The sequence below is a fragment of the Halichoerus grypus genome, chromosome 4, assembly GCF_964656455.1.
Source record: "Halichoerus grypus chromosome 4, mHalGry1.hap1.1, whole genome shotgun sequence".
NCBI classification, from domain to species: domain Eukaryota; kingdom Metazoa; phylum Chordata; class Mammalia; order Carnivora; family Phocidae; genus Halichoerus; species Halichoerus grypus.
The window spans coordinates 111,235,387-111,249,455 of record NC_135715.1 but is presented as its reverse complement, the minus strand read 5'-3'; positions in this window follow the sequence as shown (position 1 = coordinate 111,249,455).

The following is a 14,069-nucleotide window of genomic DNA, read 5'->3' as shown; positions in this document are numbered from 1 at the left end:
TTATGCTTGAGTGGAACGAAAAATCCCCAAGGAAGCATGAATAAACAAGATAATTTTGGAATGGAAAGATGCTATACAATGTGATCATGTGATAAAGACTTTTTTGGGTTGGGGAGAGTGCTACATTACTTTAGAAGGTAAGAAAGTCCTCACATGAATGCTTACCCATCCTGAGGAAACAAAAAAGTAAAATTCCAAGATGTATAGGTAATCCGGTCAGCAAATAGAGAAATAGTGCTGAGAGCAGTCTCAGGAATCTTCCCTGCTTCCACAATAGTTGATCCCCAGAGTCTAGCAAATACCTGAAAATCCACTATTAAAAGGATCTTTTTTTTTTTCTTCTGGTTGTTAATCTATTAACATTCAAATGCTCTTGAGAGGAAACCATATTAAGTCTATCCTCTTAATTTTAGTCTAAATTGGTTTAACAGAATTTTTTCTATGAACAGCCATTTTTTATTTTTGGTAATCATTTTTTTTTATTCATTGAGGTATAATTTACATGTATAAAATATTACATATCTTTGGTGTATAATTGGCTGAGTTCTAACAAATGCACACCATGTTGCTATTACCCAAACCAAGATATAGAACATTTACATCACTTCAGAACATTCTTCCATGTTCTTTCCAGTTATTCTTCTTGTACTTTTAGGGATAACCACTCTTCTGATTCAGATCATCTTGCATTAGCTTTGTCTGTTCTTGAACTGTAGATATAAACTGAACCATACAGTGCATACCTTTTAATGTCTGTCTTCTTTAACAGCATAACATTTTTGGAGTTTGCTAATATTGTTGCATGTATAGGTAGTTTATTTTTGTTCTTTCTTAAACAGTCAGATAATATTTGATGTGGGAAAAGAAACTCCAGAAACTGTAAAGGAGAAATGTGAAAACAAGTAGGCACAATGGTCTTCAAAATGGGCTCTCTGGACCAGTAGAATCAGCATCAGCATCAATGGGAATTTTTTAGAAACATACATTCTTTGGCCCTGCCCCAGACCTACTGAATTAAAAACTCTGGGTGTTGGTCCCAGCAATCTGTCTTTTAACAAGCCCTCCAGGTGATTCTGAAGCACATTAAAGTTTGAGAAGCAATGAGTAAAAGAAGGCATACATAGGGAATAAAATCTACTTAAAAGGATCTGGGAACTGTGGAAGACGAAATGTGTTTGTTTTATTTTCCTGTTTTACCTAGAACCCCTGATGTTCCAAGAAAGGGAGAGCAGAGTTCATAGAAATGACCTTGTAATTTCTCTTCAATATTAATGCATATCTTTGCTTCAAATGGTTCAGTGACCAGTTCTGATTTAGACTCTGAGTTACCCTTCCATAGTTCAGATAAATTATCCAAGATATGCGGGAGACTTGTAGTAATTAACAATAGCACCCAATAACGAGTGCTAATCTAGTTCTCACACACAAAGGAAAACTCCAGACTATGAAAATGAACAAACCAAATTATCTGGACTTTGAAAATATTTTATATTTCTTACAAATTAACACAAATGAAAAAGAAACCCTGTAATGTAAGACTTTTAAAAATTATTTAATGATACAGGAATGTCTTTGCAGGAAATTCATTTTGCAAATCTGTGTCCAAAAAAAAAAAAAAAAAAAAGAAAAGAAAAAAGTAAAAGAAGAAGAATTAACCATAGGAGAAAGCCTATGATGCGGTGGCTGGGTGATAGACATTGGGGAGAGTATGTGTTATGGTGAGCACTGTGAATTGTGTAAGACTGTTGAATCACAGACCTGTAGCTCTGAAACAAATAATACATTATATGTTAAAAAAAAAAAAGAAGAAGATAGTAGGAAGGGAAGAATGAAGGGGGGGATATCGGAGGGGGAGAAGAACCATGAGAGACTATGGACTCTGAAAAACAAACTGAGGGTTCTAGAGGGGAGGGGGGTGGGGGGATGGGTTAGCCTGGTGATGGGTATTAAAGAGGGCACGTACTGCATGGAGCACTGGGTGTTATACACAAACAATGAATCATGGAACACTTCATCGAAAACTAATGATGTAATGTATGGTGATTAACATAACAAAAAAAGAATACTAATCATTGGCTTGAAATTAGAGAAAAAGATCAGCGATCTTCATGAAGGTTTGAAAGAAAATATCACTCAATTCAAATCAGAATCAAAACCAAGTGCAAGGAAGTTCCGGCAGGACTTAGGTTTCTGTGACAAAGCCTCCTCTATTCTAAGGAGATCTTGACTAAAGTTATCTGACACCTTAGTTGTTATTTAACTTAATTTAATTATATTGGGGTTAGGTTTATCCCCAGATAGTCCCAAGAATAAAGACTTTGTAGCAGTGACAGCATAGTGCTTTAATCAGGAAAGACAAAAAAGAAAAAAATACACACACACACACACACACACACACACGTACATATATGGATAGGTACAAAATCCATTTTCTACATAAGGGGCATGACTGTCTAAAACACAACTGTTACACCCTTGAGGCCACCCAAAGTAAAAAGACCAGACAATAAAGCAGAACTGAAAGGAAACATGGGTGATAAATGAACTTTCAAAACACTCATTTAATTCTCATCATCAACCTTGAGCTACCAATTCTATCCTGGTCATAAAAGTCATTTTTCCTTTAAATGGAAACATACAGTAAACAAATCTATTGACTAGTTTTACACTGCATGTCACTCAAGAACACGTCACATAAACCTTTTTCTAGAAGACGTTTTCCGAGTCCCTTAAAAATCCGTTCATCAAGCTGAACTGAGGACATGAAAAGCAGATGATCAATTTGAAACTACTGGAGGTCAACACTGGGAGTTCGAGTAGGGAAGCTTTAGTTAAGGAGTGAGAGTCACAGACATCTCTAACATGTGGAAATAGTGATGGTCATCAAACCAAAGCATAGTTTGATGTTCATGTGGGCTAAAAGCAATATCCCTTCTGTACCTTTTGCAGATACCAATTGCAAAATGCATAGATAGGTAGATAGGTAGATAGATAGATGATAGATAGATAGATAGATAGATAACAAAGGGAATGCGGAACGTGAGCTTGCTCTTATGTAAACCCCCCAAATCTTCAAAGGCTCCATTTCCCCAAAAGACCTAAAATACACGTGTGAAATGGTCTCTCTTCTAGGTGTTCTGGATGGGCTATAATTTTACTACTCAGTGTTACATGGACAATCAGTTATCACCTGGAAGCTTGCTTGAAATCCAGAATCTCAGGCCCTAGCCCAGAACTAATGAGTCAAAATACGCATTTTAACAAGACACTCATTGACTTGTATGTACTTAAAGTTTGAGATGCACTAGGCTGCAGGATTTTAGGTTATTAGTTTCTCTCTTGGCTATCGTTTTCTCATGTTTACCTGATTATTGTATCTACCTGGAAACATATTGAAACTCTATCAAACTACCCAGAGTGACTGAATCATAATCTCCATATTTTTTAAAAGTGTCCTGGTTTCTTATAACCCAGGTAAGTTTGGAAAATGATTGCTTTGGGCAATCAGGAAAGTCTGATTCCACATGTTTGTGTCTAAAACAGAGTCAGTTGACATATGATTTAGTTTTATTTTTGTTTTTATTTATGTAAATTTTGAGTATGTTCGGCTGTGGCAAAATAAGCGGCAAGTATAAGGGACTGGAAGAAATAAGGAAGTGACAAGCTTCTTAAGATGGACAGTGAGAGGCATGAGACACATTGTGTGTGTGTGTACTTGGGTGCATGCTTTCCCTATATAAAAAATACCTGGTCAGATCAGTGAAACACACCCATCTCCAGATGACTATGTACCTTCCAAGGTGTTTCAGACAAAGGAGGTTAAGATAGAGTTCTCATTTTCAATCAATTGTATTGCCCTTGTAAACACACAGCCTATGTTGTTGTTGTTGTTGTTGTTGTTGTTGTTGTTTTTGTCTGAATATCTATCTTAGGTTAGGTTCTCTAGGAAACAGATTCTGAGTCGAAGATTTGTGTGCAAATGTTCATTGGGGATACCCTCAGGATCAGCTCTGTGGAGAGTGGGGTGTGAAGGACATAGGACCGGACACAGGGAAGATATGAATTTGATATAGTCCCAACAAAAGCCATTCCTGAAGAGGGACTCAGCTGAGAGCTGTCAGCTATCAAGACTTTGCAGCTGCAAGAATAAATGGCTAGTCCTGAAGGGAATCTGGACAGTACCTCACAGCATTGATTACAACACAATCCATTACAATGATAAATAAATTTTCCATTTTTAAATCCCTAAAAAGCTAGAAGAAATACCTTATGTCTGTCTTTATCTCAGAATCTTACTCAAAGAATAGTCAGGGCAATTTTGTTTGTATTCTCTAGTTTCTTCTGTTGGTTGACAGCTTTTAAATAAATCCTTTCACATATTGATTGTTTGAGGAACTACAAAATACAGAACTTCTTTTTTTTTTTAATCTGCTCTATTAACAGATGAAGATTTTGTTTTATGTAGTCGGAAAAAATTCGTCAAAGGTGTCAAAAATTAACTAGGCCGTTAACTAAAGTCCATGTCATTTTCCTGAACTTAATTTTTTTGTGAGATTACGTGATTCATGTCATAATTTTCTGAAGGTGCTCACATTCCTGATTGGATTATTAATTTGTGTTTATTATAGAGACTATAGTATGTTTTATCTTAATTAGTATTTTTATGTGTGTGATTTTAAATATGTATATAGCCAGTTTTTATGCTGTTTTCCTTTCTAACATAACTAAGGTTAAGTGTTTTCTTTCAACAAAGGGAATTTATATTCAAATTAAAAATAATTACAGATGCTTTATCAAAAATAAAGCAACTGGCAGTTGTGTGAATAGACATCTTCTCCACAGTAATAAAATGCAAACTGGGCAACCTCTGAGTTTATGGTTTTGATGATGTTTCTTCTGGAAAAGAAAAACAAATAATAAGTTTTATGTACAGAATATATTTGCCAACAGGGAAATATCTATCTTTAATTCTTAGCAGCATCTTTCCTTTTTTTAGGAGAGAAAGTTGACTGGCCTTCACATGCATAATATATCTAGAAAGTAGATTTGAATCATATAAAGATTGAAAAAGAATGGATGTATTTTTTTTTTACTCACTATTTTCACAATGAATTGAGCAGTTTTAAAATTATGTACACACCTAACATGTACTAACTACCTTCGTTTTGCTAGATACTATGACAAGTGCCAGAGCTACAAAAATAAATAAAACAGACTTCTGGTCCACCAGGGGTTCAAATTCTAGTGGACAAATTGTGTTGAGGGTCAATGATTAAGAAAATCAACAGAATTGAACAAATATTCCATTTTCTATTTATTTTTGTTGTCGAGAAGCAGCTATTGCAGCAAATATAACAGAGATACTTGTTTCAAAGAACAGATGAAGAGTTCATTTAGACATCAAAATATTCGCCAGAAATATAAAGTTTTAAATCCCCACATTTAATTGTTTTAATAATAAAGAAAACAACTTATTTAACGACATTAAAAAAAAAAAAGTTAAGTATAAACATTCTTTATCTTCTCCCCTGACTCTGTATTCAAAGTGTTAGGAACCTGAAAACTGGACTGAGGAACAGGACCTGATCTCACACTGTCATCAGAGTTTAATAATGTCTGTACTCCAAAGTTCTTCAGTGCAAAACTTTACATTCAAAGCAACTCTAGCCAAATGAAGTTTCAACCTGCTGGCAGACAAAAGTCCATATAATGTGGTGTCCTTCGGTTTGCTCTCAGAGACTTAATTTTCTCATTGGCAAAAAATGAGAGGGCCATTCATTTATTTATTCAAAAATATGTATGGTATATGTGCTGTTGAAAAGATTCTGCATTGAAGATACAATTCTAAACAAAAGTAACACATTGCCTACTCTCACAAAACTTGTAAATTTGTAGAATTCACCAAAAAGACGAGAAATCGCAATGTGGCATATAAGTACTAGTTTGAGGGATAATCAGTATACTAGAAGTTTGCTTGCGATGGCTATGTCACCTGGATGTTACAGTCGAAGGAAATTTTCCTGGAAGAAGTGAAGTTTAATTGGAGGTCAGAGAAGTGACCAAAATTGCTATGGTGGGTGGCTAGATGGGTAGGGGGAACAGGATTGTAAGTGTTATATATAGGATGGAACACATGTGTAAAGTTTCCGTGACCATGATTGGAACCAACAAAGCTTGGGGCTGGTGGTGGCAGGTGGGTAATAGTGATGCAGAGGATGAAGCTATAGAGTTGAGCAGGACTTTGAAAGGAAAAGTCATTAATGGAAGTTTTTCTGATGGAAGGAGTTACATGATTATATTTAAATTTTAGAAATATAATTCTAAACAGCTTGTAGCTACTATGTAAGAAAAAGAAAATTCCTTTCTAAACTGGGGATGGAAAGAAGTTCAGAGACTTAAAAGACAGTTCAAATGTACAACTAACAAGAATAGTCAATGTCCAGATATGGAGGATGAGAAAAAGAATAGAATAAAAATGATACTTGGATTTCTGACTGTAGCAATTGAAAGGGTAGTCTTGTTATTTACTTAAGAAAAAAGGAGAATAAGGACATTTAGCAATCATGATGTATATTATTTTGGACAAGTTGTTTTGGGTAGATCTGTGGATAGCAGTATATAGGCATATGGATGATAGGTCTAGATCTCATGAAAATATCTGGGATGGAAATATGAATTTTGAAATCATAAGCTCACAAGAGGTCACCCAGGCAGGGTATGTAATGTGATATAGGTACTTCTACTTATAGCAGAGCTTGGAATGAGAGTAAATTGCAGGAGCAAGGAGAATAAGAAGAGATAACAAACTGGACTTGGAAGAAGCAGTCAGTGAGGTAGAAGAACATTTGGAGAACAAGTAATAGTAGCCAAAGGAACAGAACATTTCAGAAACAAGAAGTGGCCGACAAAATCAAGGGGTACATGTGTAAGGAAAAAAATCAAGGGGTGAAGAGATATTAAGTTAAATAAGACATAAAAGATTCCCAATGGCTATAGTAACAGGGGAAGATTTGCCCCAAGACAATCAGTTTCACTGGGGGTGGGGGAGCGGGGATTGGACCAGGTGGTTATGGCATGAATGGGAGATAAGAGAGTGGAAGCTGCGCACCTAAGAATATTCTCAGGAACCTTGGATATTCAGGAAAGCTGAGAATCAAGGCTGCAGGATAACATGAAACATCAGTGTTCTTCATTTGCCCAATATGGGAAATGTTTAACTGTAGCTAACTACGACACGGAAGAACACAGCAAATGAGCCGGTGAGGAGGAAAGGTGGAAGCGAGGGAAACTGATGGAACAAGTGGTGGCAGTTTCCATCCGGTGGCTCCTGCAGCTGTGGACTCGAGGGTTCAGTTTACCTGCTGAGAGTGAGATTAGGCTTCTTGGTCAAAGGACTGAGAAAAGGGGGGTAGGCTTAAAACATTTGTGGAAAATAAGAGAGGGTAGGTACAGGAATACTGGATTTCTGAGCAGAATGCAAGACCAGCTGAGGTGAGAAATCCTGGGATTATGAAACATGAGGGTAGACAAGGTATAGGCAGACAGATGAGTTGGTCCATAGTAAACATTTTTCTGGAGAAGTCAGAAAAAGATCAGCAATTCTCGCAGATGAGAATAATAGCAAGGATGAAATTAATGGGATATGCCCCTTTAAGCTAGGTGTGTAAGCAAGTGTTCTGATTTTATTAATTGCTATGTAACAAATCATCCCCAAAATTAATGGCATTAAAACAACAACAATCACTTATTTTGTTGAAAAATCAGTAGTTTGGAAAATTTCATCACTGTTTCATGGACCATTATCTGGGGGGCTCAGCTGGAGGTAAAGAATCCACTTGCAAGATGCTTTACATACAAGTTATTGCTGGGAAGTTAGTGCTGGCTGTTATCTGGGAGCTTAGTCGGGCTGACAGTTAGTGGCCTCATTTCTCTCTGAGTAGACCTCTTCAAGGGATTGCTTTGGCTTCCTCACAAAATGTCAGCTGAGTTCTAAGAACAACTATTCCAAAAGATAAGTAGTGGAAGCTGATGGTCTCTTGAGGCTTGGGCCTACAAACCGGCATAACGGCACGTTTCCCTCATTTTCTTGGCCACTTTTCAAGAGTCCACTCAAACTTGCAGGAAGTCAGCTGAGTCTGGCTGGATTGTCTAGATTTCTAGAGGGTGTCTGTTGACATCCAATGCTGATATTCAGTGACGCTCCTTTGTACACCCAAGTGTGTGTGTGTGTGTGTGTGTGTGTGTGTGTGTGCATACGCACACTTGCACTCCTGGGCAGGGGCTGGCTGAGAGGTCCGGGGTGTGGTGGAGGCTTCTGCTCTCTGAAATGTTGGCGATGCCTTGTCCAATGCAGGTGCTGCTGAGTAGCCTCATCAACTAATCATGAGCACCTCCTTGCCAGCTACCCTGGATAGAGATATCTGGAAAATGTGTGGTATAGCAAAGCACATTTCAAGAGCAAAGATATAAACCATGATTCTGATAATTATTGCAGCTGAAAAGCACAATGAATGAGTTAATCTTTTATTGAAAATACAATGTTATATTAGTTTCTGGTCTACATCATAGTGATTCAACAATTCTATACAGTAGACAGTGTTCATCACAATAAGTGTAGTTACCATCCATCACCATACAAAGTTATTGCAATATTATTGACTATATTCCCTATGCTATACTTTTCATCTCCATGATTTATTTATAACTGGAAGTTTGTACCTCCTAATCTCCTTCACTTACTTCACCCATCCTCCCACCTCCTTTTCCTCTAGCAACCAGTAATTTGTTCTCTGTATTTATGAGCCTGTTTCTGTTTTTTGTGTATGTTCATTTGTTTGTTTTGTTTTTGTGGTGTACACACACACACACACAAACACACACACACACAGAGGAATATTACTCAGCCTTAAAAAAGAATGAGATCTTGCCAATTGCAGCAACATGGATGGAGCTAAAAGGTCTTATGCTAAGTGAAATAAGTCACACAGTGAGAGAAAAAGACAAATACCATATGATTTCACTTACCTGTGGAATCTAGACTCCCATCTTTAACTCACAGAGGAATACTTGTCAATTCTACGTTCCAGGTAAGTTTTCTGCCCTCCTCAGGTTTTGAAGTGTCCAAAACAAAAAGCTCATATCCCCTTTACCTCTCCTCTCTTTGTCCCCTGTTCTCTCACTTGTTCTCACCAACAGATGTCTTAGATTATTTCTATTATTGGAAAGTTGATCATATCTAGGAAGGGAGTTCTTCCTTAACCCAGCTGTTCAAGAAGAGGTAAGAGTACCCTTCAGGTCATGAAAAGATTTTTGAGTGGTACACAAGCATAAATAGTTTTGGGTAATCAATTTCTAGTTATTCAAATTCCATATAAAGTTTCTTTCAGAAAATTAACTTGCCTAAGAATGACCGTCCCTTCAAAATAGTCCTTTTAGCCATTTTACAGAAGAAATACACATCTCCCATCCATGCTAAATCTTAAAATGATTCATTGCCCTGAGGTATAAAATCTAATGCTAGTGAGAAGGAAAATCAAAACATTGGGTTTGCAATGGTTTCCTTTACAAATTAATCAAAGCTTTCTTGTCTTATACATATTTCTATTAAAAATGAAGAGTGGTGGGGCGCCTGGGTGGCTCAGTCGTTAAGCGTCTGCCTTCGGCTCAGGTCATGATTCCAGGTCCTGGGATCGAGCCCTGCGTCGGGCTCCCTGCTCCGCGGGAAGCCTGCTTCTCCCTCTCCCACTCCCCCTGCTTGTGTTCCCTCTCTCACTGTCTCTCTCTGTCAAATAAATAAATAAAATCTTTAAAAATAAAAAAATAAAAAAAAAAATGAAGAGTGGCATTAAAAATAGGTTGTTTAGTCAGTGTTGGAATGTCTCACATTCAAGCTGCCGAAGTAATATAAGTTACTGACACTGATTATTTTACATGTAACTGGAATGTTTTCCAAAACAATTAAAATTTTCCAGATAACACTGAATAAAACCAAAGATATAAAATTTTATGTGATTTCTTTCAGATTTAGTGTACTTTATTCAATAAGGCATTTAAAACCTATCTTATCGATATATAGAATTTTTATACCATTATTGTCAAACCTCATCATATTTCATTTTCTCTAAGTGTACAATATTTTAGCTTTCTATTATCAATAATTGATCTTATGTAAACCTAGCACAAAAACTTTTACATGTCAACTTACAAATATGCAAAGAGGAGCACATAAATTTCAAATTTATTTTATAAGTGACCTAACTACAGAAGTTGGAAGATAACAATTTTTATTTGGCATAAATTTATTTCTTGGAGGCTTAGACCCAAGGCTCCTGGGTGAGTCCCAAACTTCTTTGTTTTCCATCTAAATGAGTGTGTTCTGTTGACTACATGCATACATTGATGGTGGCCTTATTCTGTTCTTGGTTCATTCTTGGTGTGTTTCTCTTAGCAGTGGAAAGCAGTTTTCTACTATTCCTTGGTGCAAAGTTATCTAGAAGGCATAGTTTTGCAAGGTCCTGTTCTAAGCCATTTAAGTTTACTCTAGGGAAGAAATTCTCTGTGGGAGCATTAAGCGTCATCCTCAGTCCCTTTTGTTCCTATTGACAATGAAGGGAGGATGGGTGCAGGCCAGCAGACAACACACTGGCTCAACCTGACCATTATGAACTCCTCTAAATGCCCACATACTGAGGGAGAGGCAATTAACCATTGGAGCTGTACCCTCAATTCTACTAATATTTCTACATTCCAAGAGACAGAGTTCATGATATCATACAATCAGTCTTTCAGAGAAGACTTTGACTCACTAATTCTTTGTCACAAATAGGAAACATTCATTTGCACTAGCTTTCTGGTCCAGTTCATATAGGAGGAATTTCTAAATACTACTTTGTTTTTTATATCAAGATCTATTAAATTAGGGTATGCATTAATGCAAAATTTATTATAAATAGACATGGGCTAGACTGAAGCTTAACTTTTTAGAAAATTGTATAAGGGCAAATGCAGTAGATAGATTGCATTAGAATCCTTTTAAGAACATTTGCCCATATGGATTTTTACATGCATACAGTGGTAATAAGAAATGCTTTGTTTCTATTTGTTTTTTAAAGACCTTGGAGAACCTCCTTTTATAAGCACTTAGATTTTATCATATGCACTGAATGTAATTGTCTGATATGTGGCCTTGTGGCCTTAGTTCCTAATAAGAATAAAATGAATTAAATATTTGTAAATATTCTAAAATTAAGAATTTTTATAACTTATTCCTACTCAAATATAAAATAAAATTGAAATATTAATGAGTGAGGACACATGCAACCAATAATATTTAATAGCTTGCTTATTGCTTTTATGAGAGGCAGAATCATATAGTGATTAAAAGCAGGGGCTTTGGAAATACTACTTCTTAGGTGCAAATTCTTGTCCTACTGCTTGTCAGATGAAAAATACATAAAAATAACAATATATTTTAGAAAAACATATTGATATGTACTACTTTTTCTTTATACTCAGATGGTATTTCTCTCCTTTGAGCACACAAATGTCTCTCCTGTGGTTGATTTTGTTCTGTTCTAGTAACGGCCACATCTTACCTGGAAACATTCTTCTCCTTCCCTCAGGCCCTATTGCTTCCCTCCTCTAGTTTCAGAGTGGATTTTTCTCCTAGTGATCCCATAATCCTTTCAGGCATTCATCTTGGTTTCCACAATTTCATCAGAGATGCAGGTATACATCTGAGCCTCATTTGAATTGAAATTGAAATTTCAATTGAAAATATCTTTATTATTTTCCTAGGAGAATTTGCAACAAGCCAATGTCAATAGATTGAGGAAAAAAAAGAGCTGAAGGGTAGGAGAGTAAAAGGAGTAGTTTCTAAGCTCACAACCATAATCCTAGTTTACGTACAGAGAAGGAACTGGTCAAATATTTCAAGGAGAGAATAGGAGTTGTTTCTATATTATGAGATTATTAGAGATCAGGCATTTTATATTTTCCAAGTTTTCTAAAATGGTCAGACATTTTTCCAGTAATTTACTTTTTCTTAACAAGCTATTAAATAATTACTCTTTCCATTCCATCCTCTAACTTTTGGCTGCTTCCTGGGTCCCTCTTCTCCCTTTTATTCCTCTTAGTCTTTTCTGACAAGAAGTGAGCAGGTCAAAACTGCATCTGGGATGACTATACATATATATTATATATTATATATATGTGTGTGTGTGTGTGTGTGTATATATATATATATATATATATATATATATATATATATATTAGCAGGACATCCCAAGGCTACACATTTAGAGTCTGATAAAAACTTCATTTTGGTGAAAACTTCTTTTCCCAAATGACTGATAAAACTTCAGTCTTTTCTGAGACCACAATATTGGAATTTTAATAGAAAAAAAAGTTTGTATTTGACTGGTCTTGAACTGAGCTACATGATGAGAAGAAAGAGTTAATAAGAACAAAACCCCAAAGATAATATTATAAAGGCTTTCTACAGTTATCAGACAAATGGAGAACAAGAGAAAAAGAGGATAAGCATGGAGAAAAATGTTCCCTTTCCCAAAAGCTCTTTTTGAAAATTACTTGGAGACTTAGAGACTCTGTTGACTTTAATTAAGTGCTTATTAGATTGACAAACTTTTTAAAAAAGTGATCCTGCTTGCCATGTGGGTTTTCATATGCTCTCCTGGCTTTCCCTCTAAATTACTTTAGAACCCTTTCAGAATAACTTGTTTATGCAAGGGAAATTACTCATAACCCTTTAAAGAATTCAGATAGATTTTTACATCCTGTGGTTACTGCTTTATTATTTTTACACAGTTTTATAATTTTCACTGAAATCTCTTAACTCCTCCATGCAAAGTCAAAGTCTTCCTAAATAGGACTTAATTCCTCTGGTACCAGTAGGGAAATAACTTATAATCTTTGCAATCTCCAGAGTCAGATGTCAACTCAGACATAATTGAATAGGTAAAGTCCTGGAGGCTGGGGCTATACCCAAATAAACAACTGAACAATTCTTCCAACCATTCATTTCAACGGGAGCAAAATAAGTTCAATTGGTTATTTGTTACTGTGTAGACACATTACTACTAGCTTCTGATTGAATGTTTTACTTTTGAAATAATTTCTATAGATTTGTTTTAGCCTCAGTTTACCAAGGTGCTAGAAAACCTAACGTTAAAGAAACCTTGGAAGGATCACCTCTAGGATATAATTCCTGGTCAGTTATAAAAATGACTACTTATAGGGGCGCCTGGGTGGCTCAGTCGTTAAGCGTCTGCTTTCGGCTCAGGTCGTGATCCCGGAGTCCTGGGATCGAGCCCCGCGTCGGGCTCCCTCCTTAGCCGGAAACCGGCTTCTTCCTCTCCTGCTCCCACTCCCCCTGCTTGTGTTCCCTCTCTCACTGTGTCTCTCTGTCAAACAAATAAAATCTTAAAAAAAAAAGTTAAAAAAAATGACTATTTATAGACAGTATTACTCTAAAAATACTAACATTCATTAACTATCATAGTGATTGTTTCCTTGTTCCTCTTTTTTTTGTTTTATACTTCTTTTCCCTCATTATACTACTAAAATATGGCATAAACATTAATATTAAAAGAGTATTACTTAAAAGCGTAGGATTTAGAAACCAGTAAGTATATTGACAATGACCTATTTTATACCCAATTGCTTTTAGATCTTCTGACTATTATCAACATCAATGTATTACTGAAGTGTTTCAACAGACTGAAAGTTATGCCTGATTTCATAATGCTTGTTGTAGTTAACACTAGTGGCATAATGGTTTTGCCTGGATTATAATTGTTATAATTATTTTTATTATCAATAATTTATTATTAAGTTCAGAACTATGAGACTTCTAGTAAAGATAGGAAACATTAGATTGAAATCAAAAAATGAGAATAAATATTGAATAATTCTTAAAACATGCCTAAAATGCTCTATGCTATATTCTACTTATATTAGTCAATCTGGATGAAATTCCTCTAGCATAAGTGAAACTAGGTTTAGTACTTCAGCAAAACAATGCTAATAAAGCTAGAATGAGATACCATTTC